Source organism: Vombatus ursinus, unplaced genomic scaffold (assembly GCF_900497805.2).
Source record: "Vombatus ursinus unplaced genomic scaffold, bare-nosed wombat genome assembly UNPS02010461.1, whole genome shotgun sequence".
Classification (NCBI taxonomy): domain Eukaryota; kingdom Metazoa; phylum Chordata; class Mammalia; order Diprotodontia; family Vombatidae; genus Vombatus; species Vombatus ursinus.
The window spans coordinates 4,283,682-4,293,332 of NW_020950239.1; the positions used below are offsets into that span (position 1 = coordinate 4,283,682).

Below are 9,651 nucleotides of genomic sequence, written 5' to 3' on the forward strand. Positions count from 1 at the left end.
TAGCCTCAGTGAATAACAGAATGACTATGGATATAATAAAAAGGGAAAGAAGACAGAAACTTTTGTTTTAGAGTTCCAACCACTGGGACCCTTGTCCTGTTGGTCTTTTTTCTCCCATGGAGTAGATATCTCAGCTTCTCTCTAGGCTGGTTCGGTGCCTTGTGAATCAGCCTTCTGTCAAATCAAAATCCCAACTTCATTCCATAGCTTGTTGCTCCTGATTATCTCCATCATAGCCTACATGCCTTAGAATGACCTTAGCTAAAGATACATTTGAATCTCGTAATTGTCTCCAATAAGTCTACCCATCATACACATTTTGGGTTTGCCATTTTGTTATATTCTTCATAGAGAAATTCACCTGTAGCTTCTTCCTCCCCCAGGACCAAGGTCTGCTTTTATTTCTATTTTTTTCTTTACCAGCTACATTTTATGCCATGGGTCCTTCTGTGAGTGTCCAGTCATCTGATTAATAATTAATGCTCAGTTTTGTTAAACCAAAGCTGTGTCCTTAGAGACACTAGCAGTCACATGGCAGGGGAAACATAGCACTCTACCTGGTGAAAAGAATGATATTCCTCTTTCATGATCCTAGTTTTAATCCCTCACTTCTGTCACCTTTCCCACTCTCCCACCCCACCCTTCTTTCTGAGAAAGTCTGAGCTATTCCTTCACTGCTCACCAATGAATTTGATAAAGATGCATTGTCCATTTCACTTTGTCAGCCATTCACCCTTTCCTCACTTAAGTAACATTCAGCCCCACAATTTTGTCCCACAAAGTACCTTAATTCATCTGTAGAAGCAGAGTTGGGAGATGGAGTGTCTTATGAGAGAAAGAGCAAGAAGGCTAGTGCCACTGGTTTGCAGAGTATGTGGTGAGGGGTCGAGAGGGTGGTGTAAGCTGTAGGAAGACTGGAAAGGTGGGGGAGTACAGGTTACAAAGAGCTTTGAAAGTCAAATGGAGGATTTTATATCTGATCCTAGAGGTGATAGGGAACCAGTGGAGTTTATTAAGAAAGGGTCAGACCGATGCTTTTGGAAGATCACTTTGGGGACGGACAGGGGTTGGGAGACCTAAGGCAGAGAGATCAACCAACAGCTACTGCATTAGTCCAGGTATGAGATGATAAGCGCCTGCACCAGGTTGGTAGTGGGGTCAGTGAAAAAGAAGGGGTGTATTAAGAGTGGTGTTACACAGGTAAAATCAGCAGGTCTTGGCAAAATATCAGATGTGGAGGATGAGAGGCAAGGATGATATTAAGATTTCAAGCCTAGGCACCTGGGAAGATGTGGGTGCCCTCAACTGTAATGGGGAAGTTTGAAAGGGGAAGGGTTTTGGTGGAAAGATAAGGAGTTCAATTTTGGATATGTTGAGTTTAAGATGTCTCTAGGTCATCCAACTTGAGATGTCAAATAGGTAGTTGGAGATGGGAGACTGGATGTCAGAAGAGCAGCTAAGGCTGGATAAATAGATTTCAGGATCATCAGCATTAAAGATAATAATTGAATCTTTGGGAGTTAATGAGATAACTAACTCATTGAGAGAGAAGAGAAGAGGGCCCAGAAAAGTATTGTGGAACACTCACGGTTAGTAGGCATGTCTTCGATAAAGACTCAGGAAAGGAGACTGAGAAGGAATGGTCAGATATGTAGGAGGAGAGCCAGGAGAAAGTAAGAAAAAAGTAAGAAAAAAGAAGAAAGAAGAGAGTATCAAGGAAAAGGGGGTGATCAAAAGTGTCACAGGTTTCAGAAAGGTCAAGTAATATGAGGATTGAGAAAATGGTCATTAGATTTAGCAATTAGGAGGTCATGGGTAACTTTGGAGAGAGCAGTTTAAGTTGAATAAAGGCAGAAGTCAGACTGTAGGAACTTGGGAAGAGAGTGAGAGGGAAGGAAGAGACACAGTATATCAAGAAGTTTAGCTACAGAAGAGAGGAGAAAAACATTAGAAAAACATTAGGAATAGCAATTTCTCCATTTGTGAATAAGAGGATGGCAGTGCCTTCAAGAGAAACAAGGCGGTGTGCAAAAGAACAAGTTGAAGGTAAAAGAATCAACTCTTTTTCATACCTAGATGATAGAACAATGGGACATGCAAGTAGAGATGGAAGAATACCGACATGATCCAGATTGGCAGAGGGACATGAGGGCTGGCAGTATAGGCCTGTGAGTGTTCCACAGAGAGAAAACAATTGAACCCATGAGAGCTCATGAGATCACCAAGGTATAAAATCATAGACAGAAGAGGGTTCAGGACAGAGACTTGGGGGAAAAAACTGTGCTCAGGGTCCAGATGATGGATGGAGAACATCAAAGGGGACTGAAAAGGAACAATGATATGTGAAGAGAAGCAGGAGAGATCAGGGTAATAACAATAGTAAGGATAGCTAACATTTGCAGTGTACTTTAAGGTTCACAAATTGCTTCACAAGCACTATCTCATTTTATCTTCATAACCACCCTGGGAGACAGTTGCTATTATTACTCTCATTTTATAGATGAAGAAATTGAAGCATACAGAGATTAAGTGACTTCCGAGAGTCACACAGCTAGTAAAGTCTGAGGCTGGATTTGAACTCAGGTTTTCCTGACTCTAGGTCTAACCATCCATCTCCTACAGTCATAGATAACAAAGGACAGATAAAAATATTGGAAATTGATCGGTGGTGGTGGTCGCAGTGGTGGTGGCGGCAGTGGTGGTGGTGGGGTAATGTGTGGAGAAAGGATGTTGGTTCCAGAATCCAGAGGCAGTGAAAACAGATGAGGAGCTTGGCAGAAGAATGGGGTCAGAGATACAGATACAAGTACTTCTGGGGTAAATAAAGTGGCAGAAAAGAGAAATTTATGCAGATAAGCAAATTGAATTTGACACATAGAAAGACCATTTGAGGTCAGGAAGATGCTATTCATAGGTTAATGCCAAGGCCTCTATGTATGGTCTGCTTCCTTCACTATTGGTCACTCCTTGAGCTTGCTGCAAGAACACGGTCAATGGTAGAGTTATTTGGGGACAGTGAGAACCAAGAACTATAAAGATTGCCCTAAGAACACTTCCTTCTGATCACCTTATTATTATCTCAAATCCTACACTATATGAGTAATCAGTATTTGATTTGAGGAAGCTGGTAGATGTAACAATTTTAAGGCATTATGTACAAAGGTGATATTGAGGCCTTTTGCTCTCCAGTAAAATGCCATGTTGTGTGGAAATGCCAACTCTTTCCTTGGCCACAATGGTTCATCTGCCCGGGGAACCACTTGAAAGAGAGGGCTGTTGGCTTCTCACAGCTCCTTGAAACCGGACCAATCTGCCCAGTTATACATTCTTCAGATTTACAATTTAGGTAATATTCCAGGAACAGACTGTCAATGAAAACTATTAGCATTTAAAAATGATTGACAGATTTGCTATAATGGCAATCCACAAGAAATGGAATCCGTTCTTTTTTTTTTTCAAACAGTATCTTGAATGCATAGGGTCCCGGTGTAATAAAGTTTCAACTCAATCAACCAGTCTTCGTTTATTAAGCAACAACAACAGGCCAGACCTTTTAGGCTCTGGGAATAGAGTTGGCCAGTGAGCTAGAATTTATTAGGCACCTCCTATGTGCCAGGTACTATGCTCATCTCTGGGGATATAAAGACAGAGGAAAAAAGTGAAGAAAAACCAAACAATCTCTGCCTTCAAAGAACTTACATTCTGTCAGTGGAACCAACATGTACACATATTCTATTTTGAGACTTGTGATTTGATCTCTGTGTCTGACTGTGGAGATAGCCATTTTCTGTTACTTAAAATTCTGGAGAGTTATTTGGAGTACTGACAGGTTAACTGTCTTGCATGTGATCACAAAGCTAGAACTGGAACCTGGGTGTCCCTAACTTCAAGACAACTTTATCCCACTGTGCCATGTTGCAAATGTGTGTCTGAATACATATAAATTCTTATGTATGATATGTCATTTTCCACCTGAAAGCCCAGTTCTAAAAGGTGTCTCTGCTTCTTAAACCAAGAAGCTTCATATCTTCTCCTATTTACATCTTCTTCTATTCTCATGTATCTGATGAATCAGAACTGAAGGATGAAGGACAAGAAGGGGCAGCTAGGTGGTGCAGTGGATAGAGCACTGGCCCTGGATTCAGGAAGACCTGAGTTCGAATCTGGCCTCAGACACATAACACTTAGTAGCTGTGTGACCCTGGGCAAGTCACTTAACCCCATTGCCTAGCAACAACAACAAAAAAAAGAAATAAGGACAAGAGACATTCAACATGCTGTGAGCTGAATTTATTTTAAGGAGAGTATAAAGGACAGCATTAGTCTTTTGGGGGAATGATTCATGTTAATCTAACAAAGTTGGAGCTATCATCTAATGGAGAGATTGATGAATTTGTAGACTTGTAGATTCAATACACAGGGAGATCGAGTCAGTCTTCCAGGCAAACCTAGAAGTAAACAAAAAATATTGCTTTAGGTTTACTCCATCAAATTATTTTTGGAGTAATCTGTTCCTGTCACTGATGCTATTAGTAGTTCAAGCTAGTCAGAAGAAATCTCTGTGTATTACAGAAATAGATCCTCATCTAATGATTATGTCAGTTTAGATTATGTTTGATAGAGACACATCTATTCTACCTGGTCCCCAAATCATCCTTAAGTCATTAGGATCTCAGACTCTAGTCCAGGAAAAGTTACCAGAAGTCCACAGCATGGTAGCTGAGCATATATTAAGAAGATTGATTTTGCTTTGTCCATTTCCTCCAGATCTGATAAATAGATATTCCTGTATTAATTCTTAGTAAAGTTGATGGGCACTAGAATAATCCTTGTTCTATTAATGATTTTCTCATCCGTCCCATTAAAGTTTGGGCTCCCCAGTGGACTTTGGGAGCTGATGTTGGCCAATTTTGTAAAGACAACTTATGCACAAATCAAACTCACCTCCCCACCCCCACAATCCACTTTTCTCACTCTCCTGTTTTCCTGCTGTTTCCCCACAGGTAATTTGAGAGCCCTGTGGCAGCCATCATCCATGGTCAGAAAACAAGGTGGTCCAGGCATGTAGTGAAGGTGAGTGATGAGAATGGGCAGAGAAGGTGCTGTACTGGTACCCAGAAAATGAAAAAGGGCTTAAAGGAAATCCTCCAAAATGCTGGGTATGTATTCTAGGTAGCAGGGCACAGTCAGGAACTGTACAGAATAAGAGCACAGAGATGGGCTGAAATCTGCATGTTTGAGGGGAATGCCCACATCAGTTCATAGGTCCACAGAAGTAAAAGGGTATTACAGAAGGTCCTGTTGAGAGGAAGGAAATAATTTCTTACTGTGCCAATGCAACTGACATCTCTAAGTGGCTCTTCCTTGTACTCCTGAGGTTAAGTCGGATTCTCCCTTCACTGAGCCTGTTATAGGCACTGGGAAGCTGCAGCTGGGGATGTGAACACTCAATGCATGGCATCTGGCCTTTCCTTGGACAGGAGCTGACTGAGTTTCTCAGTGGCCAAGTGCCTCCAGTTTCCTTTTGCTAAAAGTGGTTGGGGAAACTGATCAACACATGACCCAGCATGAGCTGAGCTGTGCTAGAACCAGGTGGCTTCCTCACCAGAGCTCCCTCCACCAGAATGGGCTCTGAGCCAAGTAAAAAACAACTATTTATGGAATCTCAGATTAGGGTACATTGGACAGTGCTGCATGCTAGATCTGTCTCTCGTTCCTAAGCACCAGAAGCTGAGATGTTGCTCTTTTCTCATGAATAAAAATTGAACCACTTTTTTCCCTGTAGAATTTCAAATCATCTTCAGTTGGATTTTTTGAAAAACATGAGGCCAGTGTGTAAATGGATCCTGGAGATGGTAGACTGCCCTACTGTGAGTCATGCTCTAGCCAGGATCCAATCTCTGAATCTCCCATGGGACAAAAGGAGAGTCAAGTCAACAAATATTTATTAAGCATTTGCTATGTGCCTGAGTCTATCCTAAGAGTCAGAGATAAAAGAAAGGGGCAAAGATGATGCTGTGGCTGAGAAACAGTAGGAAGGCCAGTGTGGCTGGATCAAAGCATAGGTTGAGGGGAGTAAAGTATGAGAAAATTGGAAAGTTAGGAAGGAGCTCACTTTGAAGGGCTTTAAAAACCAAATAGAAGATGTTATACTTGCTCATGGACATGATAGGGAACTACTAGAATTTATTGGGATGGGGGAGAGGATTGAACAAGCGACATGGTCACAGCTGAGCTTAAGGAATATCCCTTTGGTAACTCAATGGAGAATGGACTCAGAAAATCTTCTGCAAGAAAGAAGACGTTCAGATTCTGGCTGGTCCAAATCATTCTGCTATTAAGGGGGCACATCTGAAGTTCAACCAGGAGTTTAAACTACAAAATCCAATATTCTTTCCCCCACACCATGCCCCATGCTTTCAGTAAGTACATCTTATCTTTACCTGTGTTTATTGACATCCTCCATGTGGTGCATTTTGAGCATTTGGAGGATGTCAATAATATGAAGACTATTGAGGATAATCATGCTCTGAAATAAATCCTCTACGATGGCGCTTTAAAAAAAATGAGAAAATAGCAGACATAAGGTTGGGGCACTACAGTTCATTTACAGTATAGTAAAATTCTCAGTATCCATTATAACATTGAAATAATAGGCATATACAAATGTGATGGTATTGTTAGGTGGCTCAGTAGATAAAGTGCTGGGCTTAGAATTAGAAAGACTCATTTTCCTGAGTTCAAATCTGGCCGCAGACATTAGCTGTGTGACCCTGGGCAAGTCACTTCACCTTGTTTGCCTCAGTTTACTCATCTGTAAAATGAGCTGGAGAAGGAAATGGCAAACCACTCCAGTACTGTTGCCAAGAAAACCCCAAATGAGGTCATAAAGAGTTGGGCACAGTTGAGATGACTGAACAACAACTATAACACCAATCTAATAGAATTAGTACAACTGCTCACCCATGACAAGAGTTATTTGTATCACCAGACTCACTTGTATCCTATCAGCCTGAGCTCTAGAGTAGACCAGAGACATGCATGTGTTTGTACTCATTAATACAATTTCATGAAATCTCTCCAACTAAACTGAGAGTACTCACCAGTTTATCAAATATGATTCATTTCCTAACCTAAAAGAGCCTCATTTCCAAATAATTGTTACCGTTTTCATAATGAGTCTTGATAAAAAAAATAACTTTGTTCTCTTCTCCATATTTTCTCACAGATGAAAAAAAATCAAACCATATACTTACCCTGACTCCACTGGGAGAAAGATGAAAAAAAAACCATATACTTTCCTTGATTCCACAGGGAGAAGATAATAAAAGACAACAGTTATTCTGTAACTGCTGACTACTCTGTTCTTATACCTGACATAGTGGAAAGAATTAAATACCTCTAGAATTTAAGGTCCTGCTTCTAATTCCCACTGCCTGTATAAACTTGGGTGAGTCATTGAATCTCAATAGGCCTCAGTATCCTCAGTTGTAAAATGAAGGGGTTAGATGAGATGGCCTGCAAGGGTCCTTTTACTTCTAGATCTCAGATATAGTGAAAGATACATTGTGGTCTCTGAAGGACAGTGTAGAAACAAAGTTTATAGATGAATTTATAGCAGGAGATTCCTAGACTGAGTGATATGGGACTTTATAAACCTGGTCCATCATCACTGAAACTTAGAATAGGAAAAGTGAAGAGACCTGTTCAGTGTTACAGAGGTAATAAGCAGCAGATTCTACCCTGAATGACTGGAAAGGAATGATGACAGAGAAATATAAACTGAAATTCTCCTTTAAAATCAGTTGCAAAGCATCTAAGAAATTTATTCTCATGTTTGAAGGACATTGGCAGAGAAACCCATCTACATGACATTATAAATAAATAAAAGCAGTTGTTTTCAGTATAAAATCATCTTATTTTGTGGACAGAACTGTTCATGCTTCAGTGAGTTATCCCTAGTATTAGGTAGCAATCCAATAGCTATGAGAGCTTTGAGAAAATGCATTTAACTCAAATTCCTCAAATACAGCCAGGAGTCAATGAAAGGGAGAACTGAGCTGTTTCATAGAAGATATGGAAAAAATCCACCATTGCTTAATGACATGGGCACCCTCAAGCCCACGAATAAGCACAATTCTGTTTAGCTAGAAAAATATGACCAGAAATCTGTTTGGGGGCCAGAAGGTAGTAAATCTAGTGATGTAACTAGACCAGATAGTTGGAATTTGAGGAGATAGGTCAACTCCTCAGTGTCTAAACCCAAACCAAACCAAATTGAGTCATTTCAGCCAATAATTGTCAATATCTTCCTTTTTGCCAAAGAATATTTTGCAATATCTTTTTTTTTTGGCAAAGCCCTGGGCATATAATGTGAATCACTTGAGATGCTACAAATGAGCAGAGAACCCTAAAACATCCATATGTCCAGAGAACACTTCTGATGTCTCTTGTGCTTTAAATGAGTTAGTGAAATCCTATAGAATCATTGTCAAAGTGATGTCCAGTTTAGGGAAGCAGAGAGAAGAGGCTGAATATGAACATCATTTCTTGCAGTAAAATTTTACCTTATTTAACATGATTATTGTAATGTAGCAATTCTATCCCAGTCAATGAATGAGGAAGATATATGTGTACGGAGATTGTGTGCTCAGTACTTGTAAACACCTAGGAGTCTGATACTTAAATGAATGGAACCAATATCTATTTCTGCTTTGTTTCAATCATCATTAGCTCAGGAAAAATGAGCAGTGAGATATCTGAAGGTTGACAAGATTAAAGATAAGGGAATACATTTGTAAATTTATAAATTTAACATTACATGTCAAACACAATAAAATATAATTTTACCTTATGATGACGATGATGCCTCTGTTAAAATAAAGAACAATTTGTAAAGGGTGCATATTACTGAATGTTAACTTTTTTTTTTTGCATTTTCTTTTGGAAAATGTCTTACCTCTCCAGAATGGTCAGCTCCCTTTGGAAAAGAAAACATCAATAGACTCAGTTATATGACATATCAAAAGAAACAAAGAAACAAATAAACCCAAGCAATTAATTGAGGTAACTCTCTGGGTTATGGAATAAATTATTCTTTCACTGAAGGAAGAATAGAATTTTGCCCAAATTCCTAGACAAACATTTATTATCTTCATTTATGTTTGAGAAATGTTGATCTTGTCCCTTAAAGGGCAGGAAAAAGCTGTGAGTACAAAATGAAGAGTTACTTAGCTGAGGCTATAGCCACAAGGAATTTTTCTGGATTCTTCAGAGATCAATACAGATAGTAAAAAAACAAAACAAAACAAACCCAACAACAAATTAAAATATACTAATGCAGAGACATGGAAATGCGAATATAAAGCCAAGTCTCCAGATGCTGAAGGACCGTTGTTGGAAAGAGGGATCGATCGTTCCCAACACCAGCCCCTTCTCCATTTTCCCTAGTACTTACGGCCAGGACAGCCAGAAGAGCCATAAGAAAAGTTAGAAGATAGAGCTTCATGGTTCTAGGCTCCTGCGGAATAGAGGGGACAGAAATCCCTGCTGCCTTTAGTCTGTTTTCTGCTTTGTGTCTTATTTGTCTTTTCAACGAGGAAGAAACTTAGGTAAATAAGTTAACTTCCATATGGTGCCGTTGAGTTTTAA

At 39.8% G+C, this 9,651-nt stretch overlaps 1 long non-coding RNA gene across 1 annotated transcript; it reads right to left on the minus strand.

The window, feature by feature from the left end:
• Positions 1–4,365: 4,365 nt before the first annotated feature.
• On the minus strand, positions 4,366–8,980 carry LOC114037553. Its single transcript, XR_003568462.1, has 4 exons — positions 8,960–8,980; positions 8,851–8,871; positions 6,444–6,554; positions 4,366–4,448 (listed from the first exon to the last, which is right to left on the minus strand). It is a non-coding gene; the product is annotated as an uncharacterized LOC114037553 (long non-coding RNA).
• Positions 8,981–9,651: the final 671 nt, after the last annotated feature.